Source organism: Haemaphysalis longicornis, unplaced genomic scaffold, assembly GCF_048455015.1.
Source record: "Haemaphysalis longicornis isolate Haplotype H1 unplaced genomic scaffold, Haemaphysalis longicornis Haplotype H1 scaffold_1, whole genome shotgun sequence".
In the NCBI taxonomy this organism is placed as follows: Eukaryota; Metazoa; Arthropoda; class Arachnida; order Ixodida; family Ixodidae; genus Haemaphysalis; species Haemaphysalis longicornis.
The window spans coordinates 156,595,773-156,607,166 of NW_027526203.1; positions in this window are offsets into that span (position 1 = coordinate 156,595,773).

Genomic DNA, 11,394 nt, shown 5'->3' on the forward strand with positions numbered 1-11,394 from the left:
ATCATCACAGGGGACCGCGCTAGGCACAACGAAATGACAGCGACATGAATCGCGAATCTTTGTTCATCTTGTTTATTTTGTAAACTATTTGGCCACTGAACTTATCTTTCAGCTCGCTTTCCGCTGTCGATAAATAGGCGATTTTGAAGTTTTATAAATGAAATTATTTGTTTTTTTATTATCTACTTCTTACTTAAAAATGATAGAAACGTACGCACTATATCCATATAAATTGTCTGTTTGCTCTGCCCATCGGCATTCGTAAAAATGGCACCTCGGGTTCCCGTTGAAGTACGCCGTAAGATTACTCGCTAGTTTTCGAATCCATTCCTCAAAGGGACATTTGCCGGCTTACTAATAGGCTAATAGATGCTGTTAGCCAAGCAATTCATGCCGTACGGGTATAAAGAAGGCAGGCTTGCATTGACTGATTATGAGGTTTAACGCGTGGACGCTACACAGGCGATGAGGCGCAGCGTAGTGCAAAGCTCCAGATTAATTTTAACCACCTGGAGATGTTTGACATGCGCCGAAAAGCGTTTTCTTTTCGCCTCCCCAGAAAAGGGCCGGCTTGCAGGTGGAGCGGAAGGACAAGGTCATGAACGAAAGAGGACAAGCTGATTGTTTTGCGATGGTTGAACAGCCGTTCCTTAGTAACAAAAAACTTCGGAAGACCCTAAGTAGGGATTAATATTACGGCGAAACGTAGCGAACAATGTTACGGCGTTCTTCGAAGGGAACCCGAGGTGCCGTTATAACGAATGCCGGCACGCAGAACGAATAGACAATTTACATGGGCATGTCTTCCTATCATTTTTAAGTAAGGAAGTAGGCATAAAAAAACGAGATTATTTCTTTTTTGGAACATGCAAATGTCTTACTTTATCGGCAGCGGATAGCGCGCTGAAACATAAGTCCAGTGGCCAAATAGTTTACAAAATAAACAAGATGAACACAGGTTCGCGATTCATATCAATGGAATTTCGTCGTCCCTAGCGCGGCACCCCTTGATGGTGTTTCGTACACGCTTCATTCGGTGACGCCGTTCGCATCATCGTCTATAAATTGTTAGGTGTGTAGAAGTACGGATGGCCGAGCGGTAGGAAATGACTACCGCGAACAAGAGTACGCCATCAAGCCCGCGAAAGACATGAGGGCATGCCGAACCGTTTGCCCAGAACGAACTGTGTTTATTTTTACCAACCGGCCACTCGCCGCTGTGCCAGGCTTGCACGGCTGAACACAAAACTATCAGCGCCGCGTGGGGGCGCTGCACATGAGCTAACATTGTAACACTCCTGCCCTCTTAGGAGGAAGACTATGGGGAGTGCCTATTCACTGGTTTCCTGGTCCTCGTGCCACGTCGCAACTTCGGCGTGGTAGGCGTAGGCACGACAGAGTCACTGTTCACGTGCGCACCACCGTTGAGCACAGCCCCGTCGCTGTCCATGGCACAGCTACTCCCGGAGGAGCTATTTCCACGTGCCTGTTCCTGATGAGGCACTTCCGGAACAGCTGGTGCATGGAGAGGCGGCGGCTCTAGCAGTGGTGAAGCTGCAGCGATAGCAGTTTCAGGAGAGGTCAGCAGTGTTTCTGTCGGCACAAGGCGCAAGTGGTCGCTGTGTCGGTTTCCCAAGGTCCCATCTTCAAAACGAAAATAGGCTGATGATGGAGTGACGTCCACAACACTGGCAGGCACCCAAGGTGTACCCCTGCGGAAGTTTCGCGCATACACGTCATCACCTAGCTGCAGTGATGGAGCCTGCCAGGACCCTCTGTCGGCGTACAACTTCCGCTTGAGTTGTTTTAGAAGTACAGATGCCTGCAGGCTTGGCCTCAGGACATGGATTGATTGATTGATTGTAGGGTTTAACGCGCCGACGCAGGGCAGGTGATGAGGCGCGCCGTAGTGGAGGGCTCCGGATTAATTTTGACCACCTGGGGATCTTTAGCGTGCGCCGAAACCTAGTACACACGGGCGTTTTTGCTTTTCGCCTCCATCAGAAAAGCGGCAGCCGCGGGCGGGAATCGAGCCCGCGACCTCGTGCTCAGCCGCAGAACGCCTTAGCCACTGAGCCACCGCGGCGGGTGCCTCAGGACATCCAACGGAGTGTTCAACATTCTTCCCGTCAATAGCTCACACGGTGGCCGACCTGCAACTTCATGTGGTGTGGTCCTGTTGTGGAATAGGAACCTGGAGATCAGCGTTTGGAATTTTCCAGAACCAGACTTCTTGAGTTTGTTCTTTACAGTTTGTACAACTCGTTCAGCTGCACCGTTTGTGGCAGGGTGATACGGCGGTACGGGCATGCGGCGTATTCCATTTCGAGTTAAGAACTCAAGGTATGGGCACTGGTGAAGGCAGGACCGTTGTCGGAAACTATGACGTCAGGGAGGCCATGCCGAGCGAATGCAATTCTCAAGGCAGAAATGGTAGCTTCTGCAGATGTGGAAGACACAAAAAAGTCTTCTATCCACTTTGAGAACGCATCCACAATAACCACGAACGTGTGACCTAGGAATAGTTACTTAAAGTCAATGTGAAGCCTTGACCAGGATCACTGTGGAAAAGGCCACGGCATCTGCTGAACCGGACGTGCAGCTCGATGTTGAGTCTGGCATGTACAGACAGACAGACATTGAACTTTATTAGGTCCGGAAGGTCTAACCTAGCGGCCCAGAGGATCGTCCAGAGTAGACGCGGGCCGCACCTGTGCGTGTGTCGGGAGGTTTAGGACCTCCGCCCTAACGCAGGCCTTCTGGACAGCCCGGAGTGGAGTGTAGTAGTCTTCGCTGTGGAGCGCCATGATCCATTCTTCCTCTGTAATGAGTTCGGCGTCCTCTTGTAACGCCGGGCACTGCCATAGCATATGGTCTAAGTTACAGTAAGCTGCGTCGCAGAGGGGACAGTGAGGGTCAATGTCCGGGTGAAATAAGCTAAACCGGCTCCTGGTTGTGAAGGAACCGGTCTGAAGCATTCTAAAGGCTGCTGACTGTGGGTGTGTGAGAGCAGGGTGGGCCAGCGGGAGTGTCGCGTAAGTTGGTAGTGTGTGACTACCTCGTTGAAAGTGCGTAACGCGTCTCGGAACTCTCTGGGGGCCTCGGGAGCTCGGCCTGTTCGATCGCCGCGGCTGGCGGTTTCTCGCGCGCAATCGTGAGCGAACTTGTTGGCGTTGGGGAGGGTGTCGTGGACTCCGTGGCCCATGTGGGCTGGGAACCATGTGATGTTATGGAACGTCTCTTGTTTTCTTTCATGTAGAATCTTGGCTGCCTCTTTGGCAATATTTCCTTTGAGGAAGGCTCTTGCCGCCGAGCGGGAGTCCGTGTAGATTTGCTTAAACCGGGTTTCCGTCATTGCGATGGATAAGGCGATGGCATGTAGCGCAGCTCTTCACATTGTTGGTGATGTCATTGTCAATGCCTGGCCACCAAACATGCCGCCTGGCAATCATCTTGCTCTTCTCGATACCCGGGTGGCTGGCATGAAGAACACCAAGAACTTGGGCCTGCAATGGCTTTGGAATCACGACTCTTGATCCCCAGAGTAGGAAACCCTCATGGAGACTGTGTTCTGAGCTTCTGGTATTGTAGGAGCTCCATTCTGGTCCCACTGGGAAGGTTTCTCCTCTCAGAACAGAAAGAACAACATGACCCAGAACTGGATCATTTCTTGTGGCTTGAGCCACAACACCAGGTGAAAGGAGTCGCGGATGTGCCTCCTCCAACAAAAAGATTTCAGCAGGTCGTGGTAATGTAGTGGTGTCAGTTGGAAGAGGCAGTCTACTAAGAGCATCGGCGCAGCCGAGCTCTTTGCCAGGCTTGTATACAAGTTCGTACTTGTACGCAGAAATCTTCAGAGCCCACCTGACCACTCGAGGTGAAGCTTGCACGGGAACGGGCTTGTTGGCGCCCAACAGTCCAAGAAGTGGCGTGTGGTCAGTGTGTGCTTCGAATGAGATGCCCCACAAGTACTGGTGGAACTGATCTACGCCAAACACTAAAGTCAATGCCTCCTTGTCGAGTTGACTGTAGTTTTGTTCTGCTTTTGACAAGCTCCTCAAGCAAAAGCAATGGGATGTTCGCGGCCATCAGCATCTTTGTGTGCCAGGACTGCACCTATACCATAAGGCGATGCGTCGCAGCTCAGGCAAACTGGCCTAGCAGGGTTGAAATGCACAAGAACTGGAGCTGATCTCACCAAGTGCTTGCAGGCAGTGAATGCATCTTGTTGTTCTTGTCCCCACTCCCACTTCTTCCCTTCACAAAGAAGCAAGTGCAGCGGACGAAGGAGTGACGAAAGATTGGGTAAGAAGTGCCTGTAGAAGTTGACAGGTCCCAACAAACTCTGAAGTTCCTTGACATCTTGAGGCACAGGAGCATGCAGAATGGCTGCTACCTTGTCAACGTTCGGGGAAAAGCCTTCCTTGCTGATGATGTGCCCGAGATACTCAACTTGTGGCACGAAGAAGTAGCATTTTTCAAGTTTCAGCTTGAGGCCAGATTCCTCAAGCTTGCTAAGCACAGCACGGAGATTGCGAAGGTGCTCAGCATCGTTTGCGCCAGTTACAAGAATGTCGTCGAAATAGACTGCTACATGTGGCAGTCCCCTGAGCAAGTTCTACATCTCATGCTGAAATATGGCAGGAGCAGATGAGATGGCAAAAGGCAGCCGGGTGCACTGAAACAACCCCATATGCGTCGAAATGGTGACGTACTTTCTAGAGGCCTCGTCAAGGAGAAATTGCTGGTACGCATCTCGCAAATTTAATTTTTGGAATTTCTCACCTCCAGCAAGCTCAATCCACAGGTCCTCGATCCTTGGAATGGGGTACTGCTCCACTGTTGCCACTGGTTTTAGGTGACACCAAAGTATCCACAGATTCTGATGCGTCCATCTGTTTTGATCCCAGGAATAATAGGTGCAGCCCACTTTGCTGTCTTGACTGGAACAAGAATGGAAAGTCTTCTTAATCTGTGGATTTCTTGAGTGACTCCATCTGTCAAGGCATACGGCAGTGGGCGTGGCTTGAAGAACCGAGGGGGAGCATCTGAAGGAGCATGTGGAGAAGCTTTAGCACCCTTGAACGTACCCAGGCCTTCCTCATACACTTCGGCATAGTCTTGGACTAGGTGTTTGACGTCGGAAAGTGCGTGGAAGTCCACTTCAACGTCGGAGACGCCGATGCCCACTTCACGCATCCAGTTGCGTCCTAGAAGAGTGGGTGATCCGTCCCGGTCAGAAAAATAGGTAGGTTAGCCTCCCTGCCATGAAACTTCACGCTGAGGACAGCTTTGACTTGAATCTTTTTTCAGTTCCCCGGCGCAAAAGCACTTGTGACGGCTGCACAGGAACCGAAGGCAAAAGCTGAAGAAGACGCGACTTGGCCATGACGGCGACACTTGCCCCCGTGTCCACTTCCATGCGGAGCGGCTTGCCGCAAACGTCAACAGTGACGGTTAAAAACGGAGGCGGCGTGGCGTAGTCAACTTGCCCCATGTCGAAAACGTCGGAAGATGAAGTTGTAGCGGCGTTCTCATAGCGGACAGTATTCGCACGATGACGGTTGCTCAACGACAGTGAACTTCGTGCCAAGAACGAACGTGCCTTGGAAGGGCTGTTGCTTCGGGCTTGGCTGTCCTGTCGTCTTGAATTGCAAAACTTCGCCAAGTGACCTCGTTTGTGACAGTAATTGCAGATTATCTTCACATGCTTGCATTTTGATGCAAGAGCTCCTGAAGCGTGAACAGAGTGTTCTGGGATAGCTCGTTCGTCACTGGCTCTGGTTCGTATACGCTGGGATTCGGTGGTGTCTGTGGTTGTGGGAAGAAGGTTTCGGCCGCTTCTTTCTAAAACTTCTCGACCTTCAAACACGTGGCCAGCCTTATGTTCTTGGTGGTGTTTGGCGCCTTTTTTTACCGACCATGGCACGGTACGTGCGCCACATTCGATGGCTGTCGGTTTTCTTGTCGAACGACGCGCAGTGTTCCATCCAGGGAGACCTCACCAGGTGCTTATCGTAGCATCGCGCCTGGGCCGTCTTATTGCGCACACGAACAAGATCTGCATATGTGTTCTCGTTGGTGATGTAGCGCATGTGCAGCTGCTCGCGGATCTCCCAGAGGTTGGCAAGATGCTTGTCCGGCCTGGGCCAGTCTTCGTTCACTTCGGTCTTTCGAATGGCGGTCTCCACCGCTCGGCGCAGCTTCTCCGTGATGGGTAAGGTTATCTCGTACTTGCCTACGGCCTCTCGAAAGGCATCCCAGTCGACGGCATGTGCTATGAGTCTCCGCTTGTTTTTATCTCTAGTGTCCACGCAGATCCAAATTGGGTAATGGTCGGAGCCCATGGCATCCACGCCACACCGCCACTCCCGCACAGTTCCCTGGTCTTCCCAGGTTAGGTCGAGCACTGTGTCTTGCTGTCCGGCGTGTAACCCCGAAAATTTCGAAAAATCATTTCGAAATTCCCGCAGTTAGAAGCCATTTCTCGGTTTTATTTTTTATTGCAGCCCATTTTATTTTTTTTATTGTGCTAATCTAGGTTTTCCGGGAATTAAGAGTGTCTGGCGTTAAATATTTTCAATTCTTTTTATTTAAATGACACAATGTTAGCACAGGTATTAATATAGGTTCGAGAGGCGCTTTGGTAGTGGCGTAAGTCGCGGGCACAGCTAGCGACCGTAAGTGCCGAGCATGCGAATGCCTAGGGTGCGTAGAACGAACTTCACTGCGCAGGCGTGGTGCCAGTTTGAATAGCGCGTCTTTTCTTTCGTCTCGGCCCAATCTAGTTGCTCTATACTGCCGCTTCGGGTGAGCCCTCGTATCTGGCTGCCTGAGTTGTAGTTTCCGGTTGCAGCGGTGACGTACTTCCGTGGACGCTTGATGAGCACGGCTGATAGAGGACGAACAGCAGGCACAGAAAAACCGAGAAATGAGCCTAATAACGCTATAGCGTTAATACAGGCAAACACACACTCTCTTTACGTGACGGGGTCGTATTCACGGATATGCTCAGGCGCGAACAACTTCCACTAAACATTACTCAATAAAGCTCTGACTCCACATCGTTCTCCCTTTCTCTCTCTCTCTCCCTTTTTCTCTCTCGCTCGGCGTGTGTGTTATTAATAAACCAAAACATTCAGTTAGGCGACAACGCTAGAGAATAAATACGGCAAGACCCTGACAGTGTCACCTTCTTGCTCAAACTGACCAACACAACGTCAACGTAGCCGCAACCTTTCGGGCCGACATCTTAAGACACACCAGCGGAAATATCGTCTGCCTTTCGTGTGCCGCAGTAATCGTTGCGGCTGGTCTATGTATGGTGGCTGAACTGCGATTCTCGGTAAGCATAATGAATGGTAAATGCACGACTCCAATCCAGAACGCTCCCCCCATGCCGAAGTAACGCTATCGCGCCATACATCTAAGGACCTAAGCGTAGATGTCCCCTGAACTTCTTTTCTTCAAATGTGTGTGCCCAAGCACTCTCACGTGCCCTCATCGTACCACCTCGGGCGCCACTTCGGCGTCGGCCAGAGAGCACTTGATGGACGATCCTTCACGTAAGCATGCTCTCGCGGAAGCAATCTTTTACGACTTGGGTAGCCCGAACAAGGATATAGCGGGATACTTGAGAGCTGTCTGAAATGCCACCTGCCACGGTGTCTAAGTGGCTAAGGCATTGTGGTGCTGAGCCCAAAGAAGAGGGTTCGATTCCCGGCCGCGGTAGCCGCTTTTTTGATGGAGGCGAAAAGCGAAAACTCCCGTGTGTTGGAGGTTTCGGCACACGTTAAAGATTTCCAGGTTGACACAATTAATCCGGAGCCCTCCAGTACGGCGCGCTGCATCACCTGGTTAGCATGGGCGCGTTAAGGCTCACAATCAATAAATCTGCCTGAAATATCCGGTCTTATGACCGGGTTGCGGACCCGGCACATGCACCCCGGCGCGGGTCTGTGCGCTAATTAGCGCGTTCATTGGTATCGGCTCGTGTCACGTGTCAATCCGCATTGAATACAGCGGTTCATCAACCCTGCGTCAACCGCGCCCCTTAACTCTAATTGACTTCAGCGGAAACGAGCAGGCGAGGCCGGGTACGCGACTCCCTTAGCGGCGACCGGGCGATTCTGATGAAACAGCAGAGACGACTTCGGAAGTCAAGCCCGCCCCCAGGCGCGGCGCGTACTTGGGAAAAAGGGTCTTCTCGTACCGGCGGCGCCATCGCCTCCTCTCCCTCGTGGTCGCGTGGGCAAGAAACCATAACGGCTTCGCGCGATGTCGGTGCCGATGTGCGTGAGATTGTGGGTCTGTGATTGGACCAGACATTTCGGAGTTGAATTCCCTGGAGGACTCTAGGGACTTTTGCTAGAACAAAAAGGCGGTGTTGCGAGCCCCGAGTGTTGCTGTCGTGTTACTCGTGTTGCTCTTGCAGTTTCCGTTGCTGGCACAGCATCCAAACTTGTACTCATCATGTAAATACGGTATAAAGTTTTTTCTCCTTCATCAGCAAGCATCGGTCTCTCGATCGTCGGTGAGCCGGCTGCACGGGCTATCTCACCTGGATATCCTTCACGGCGTCCTCCAGCGAGGGGTCGGGAAGCTCCAGGAGTTGCGTCTGCATGGCACGGTCGTTTATGCCGCAGACGAAACGGTCCCGGAGCAGCGAGTCGATCTGGGCCCCGAAGGCGCAGCCACTCGCTAACCCTCGCAGCGCTGCGACGAACTGCCCGAGTCTCTCCTTCTCCGCGGCTCCGGTTGTTGAAGCGGAAGTGCTCGATTAACGTGGACTGAGTGCGAGCGTAGCGTCATGAGCAGCTCACCCAGCGACTTGTCATGCGGCGTGACTGGTTCGAGGAGGTCGAGCAGGAGACCGAAAACGCAGGTCCCGCAGCTGGTCAGGAAAATAATGTCCCGCTGTTTCACCTCGGACGTGTCGTTCGCCCAGAAGAACACGCGAACTTGTTCCCCGTATACTTTCCGGGCGGACCCTTCGCCCTCGAACGGCTGGAGCCTACCGTGCATCGGCATGGCGGCCATGGCAACAGGCGTGGGGGGCGGTGTCTCGCCGCTCTCGGTGGCTTCGGTCGGTCCGTGGGCTTCTTCCCTCGTCGCCAGTGTCACCATTTGCCCCGCATGCGTGAACGTGGGAGAGTCGCCCTACCCTCCAGCCGAGTGACGAGCTGCAGCCCGCTAGTGGTGACGGGGACTGACCGCGAGCTGCTGTCAGTCGGTGTTTATTGGCCGCCTCAGCACAATACTGCCCACCGAGCCTGGCGGGGACCCCAAACTTAGCGGCCAACGAAGATTAGGGTCGGGGTGGCGCCACATAGTTGTCACAATCAAGATGTGTGCTTATATTAACCGAATACGGATTAGAAAAAAGTGGGACGGGTTAGAAAAAAAGGGGAATTTTAGATCGAATAAGTAAGCACTGTATGCCATAAAATTTTCTTTTCCTAGACAGCCACAACGGCGAATGCCTCGTTAAGGTTTGTAAAAATCATAGCAGCCTACTTAAAATAGCGTCGCCATAATCAAAGTACAGAAAAATTAAATAACGCCCGAATGATGACCGTCCAGATAGGATGGGACTAAAGGTAGATCACTTATTGGTAAATATATCTACACAAACGTATCAGCTGCTACACAGGCCAGGTAATTATTAAAGATGTCATAGCTCCCTTTGAATGTAATTATTATCTATTTCCTTTTAAAAGATACATTCATCGATTAGAGGGCATTGGCGAGGAAAGGCGGAAAAAACACGAATACAAAACATGAGCACGCTTGTGTTTGCTCTTGAGAATCTGGAACTCGAAATTGTCGCCCACAAAACACGTGATGTTCATATGTTTATTTACTTACTCACAATGCCACTAAATGTCCTCGTGACTTGGGGGGAGGGGGGGGGGTTCTACGCGAAAAACCGCACAAGTGGCGCTAACATCCTAATGCGGAATAGATAACAAAAGCAAAACGGTTCAAATGGCAAAATGCAGACAAATATACAACCTACCTGAAAAATGTATGTTAATGGAAAAAGTGTGTAATAAAAACGAGAATATAGACCAAAATATGAAACCGCCGCTAATACGTCCACTGTGTACGACATAAAAAAAAAGGAAATACTACACAAGCAACTTGAATCAGGGCAAGGATAAAACTACAACTTTTCACTACACGTTTTGTTAAAAATACGGGAGGTTAAAACGGATGGTTACTAAAGAGGTAAAAAACAAGTAATTATTGCACTCGATCAACAAACGGACAGCGGCTAAAAGAGACATAGCGAAAATTAGATCCTCTGGCATTTCAATATTTCAAAAGTTGTTTCACTAGAAGAAACCACGGCAGAAGCAAGAGGAAGCCTCCCCCTCTCCCCCCCCCCCCCCCCCCCATAGACATCAACCATCTAGAGCACTGGGAAACCCTACTGTGCAGCTCCAATGACCTAATACGCTACGCCTTGTCCAGATGGCCGAAGAAGCCGCCAGGAACCAAGATCTTCTGGCTGACTAACGCTGGAGAGAGAGCCCAAGCTCTCTACTCCTGGGAAAACAAGGTTCTCTCTTAAATTTACCGGTCCCATAGTTCTTGTTTACCTCGTTTTCATCTTTTGCCCAGGAGAAATAACGGAATTGTGAATGTTCAAAGTATCACAAGTACTGCCCAAGTTCAACAAACAATTTTGTTCACCAGTTATCGCCCAGCTGCAGAAATTAAAATTATCGGCTAGTTTGGAAGTTTAAGTCGTTCATACAATGTTTTTTTTAGAACAACGTTCTTTTCTTCGCGGTGCATGCCCGCTTCGGCGATTGACCAGGAATCGGGGGCTAATGTGCTGGCCTCCCGAAATTCATAAAACTGTGAACTGGAAACGTACAAGTTGTAGAATAGTGCGCGCCGCGTTACACCTGGACGTGATGGCATGCGCGTAAAGCAGGTGCATATCAGCCGCGCAAAGTCCCGATTCTGGGGAAGCTGCGACCTGTGCTTTGCTGTCTGCTTGCTGACCTAAATAGCGCCGTAAGGCAAACAAACGAAAGCGAAGACGCCCAAACAAGGGGTAGCAGAAAAAAAGACGGTCGAAGGAATTCGCGCCTAAAGACAGTTCTACGAAATCCGAGGAAGGCGCAATTACTGTGTAGCAGTGAAGAATAGCTATCGCTGTGCACTGTGCGCGCTATTCTTTTGATTGCCTGCTAAAACGAACGTATACCGTCCGGGCTCTGTGGCCTCGATTTAGAGTACTGAATACTGGCGCTGACGGCTTGGATTCGAGCCCCAGCAGGTCTATCCATTAGTTATTTTTTTTTCTTTAGCTCAAATCTACTCGTTTATTTTGTTAGTGGTGATTTGGTATGTTTTAGGTCCCTTTAGGTTTGTGGCGCC